We start from the raw sequence: 1723 nt of genomic DNA, 5'->3' as shown, positions 1-1723 counted from the left end.
GGTTCAATCCCACCCAGGGATGTAATTGATCTTGTTATCAGATTTTGGTGATCTTTAAGTAGACAAGTCAAAATTTCAAACCGCCTCTTATGGTGTAGGGTACCTGGCCTTCTCTGATGTAATCAGAGTTAGATTTGATTCATTGATTTTATAAAAACAGCTAGGAAGCACAATTTAGCAGTGGTTTGCAGAGAAAAAAAATATGCTGGCAGAAAAATCCAATTGAGTGATTAAACAGCTCTTCATTTTCTGGCTTTATTTTTATGCTAACAAATTTGTTCTCTGAAAAGTGTCCACAAAGCCAAGTCTCTGATTAACACCTTTGTAAGGATGGTTTTTCACATATTACTAAATTATACTTGCTTCATTGGAAAGGCAGCAAGATGCATCCTCATTTCAATGTCTACTGAAATAATACAGGTTGACACCAGGAAACATTAACGCCACTGCATCCTTGCTGCTTTCTCATGTGGAAGTCTGTTTAATGTGAAAACAAGGTGATATCTAATTAGCACACAGGTAAGGAATTCCGAAAATCTTTATTTAAGGGTGAAGATGTTTCTCACAAAATTGTTGCCCCAATGCATCATTGAAATTCAAGCTGGAAAGATGATTTTAATATATCACTTGTACATTTTGTATTGCTCTTCTGGTGACAATGTAGTTTTTTTTTCAATTACCATTTTAATAACAGGGTAAAGAAAATTAAGTGGATTTTTGAAAGAAAACTATACTGTCAATATACTATTAAAACAAATTAAAATGGTAAAAGTTATTGTACTTTAAGTAAAAATAAAAGAGCAAAAATATCAATCCCAGTTTTGATTACTTAAATTAACAAAAAAAATGCATATAGCAAAGGATAGTTTCAATCTGCCTACCTCTGGGTTATGGGTCCAGCATGCTTCCATTGCAGTACTCTGCTGCACATGTAAGTGCAAGAGATCCTGAAGCACTCACTCATCATGGGAAAGTACCAATGTGTTTATTCGTTGGTTGATGGAAGAAACATCTTACAAAAACTCTCCAGATTATTGATTTTTTAATGTTTTTCTAGGAAACGTTCTAGATTTATGCTTATTAGCCTTTGTCAGTATGCACTTTTTGCAAAGTGTCTCTGTGGCGCAATCGGTTAGTGTGTTCGGCTATTAACCGAAAGGTTGGTGGTTCAATCCCACCCAGGGATGTAATTAAACTTGTGATCAGATTTTGGTGATATTTAAGTAGACAAGTCAAAATTTCAAACCCCCTCTTATGGTGTAGGGTACATGGCCTTCTCTGATGTAATCAGAGTTAGATTTGATTCAGTTATTTTATAAAAAAACAGCTAGGAAGCACAATTTAGCAGTGGGTTGCAGAGAAAAAAAAATATGCTGGCAGAAAAATCCAATCGAGTGATTAAACAGCTCTTCATTTTCTGGCTTTATTTTTATGCTAACAAATTTGTTCTCTGAAAAGTGTCCACAAAGCCAAGTCTCTGATTAACACCTTTGTAAGGATGGTTTTTCACCTATTACTAAATTAAACTTGCTTCATTGGAAAGGCAGCAAGATGCATCCTCATTTCAATGTCTACTGAAATAATACAAGTTGACACCAGGAAACATTAACGCCACTGCTTCCTTGCTGCTTTCTCATGTGGAAGTCTGTTTAATGTGAAAACAAGGTGATATCTAATTAGCACACAGGTAAGGAATTAAGAAAATCTTTATTTAAGGGTGAAG

The 1723-nt window shown here is 34.8% G+C and overlaps 1 non-coding gene across 1 annotated transcript; it reads left to right on the top strand.

Annotated features, from left to right (window-relative positions):
* The first annotated feature begins 1113 nt into the window (after positions 1–1113).
* Positions 1114–1187, top strand: TRNAN-AUU (transfer RNA asparagine (anticodon AUU)). Its single transcript has one exon. It is a non-coding gene; the product is annotated as a tRNA-Asn (tRNA).
* The last annotated feature ends 536 nt before the right edge of the window (positions 1188–1723 follow it).

Source organism: Pseudophryne corroboree, unplaced genomic scaffold (assembly GCF_028390025.1).
Source record: "Pseudophryne corroboree isolate aPseCor3 unplaced genomic scaffold, aPseCor3.hap2 scaffold_1837, whole genome shotgun sequence".
NCBI lineage: Eukaryota > Metazoa > Chordata > Amphibia > Anura > Myobatrachidae > Pseudophryne > Pseudophryne corroboree.
This window is presented reverse-complemented; position numbering and strand designations above follow the sequence as displayed.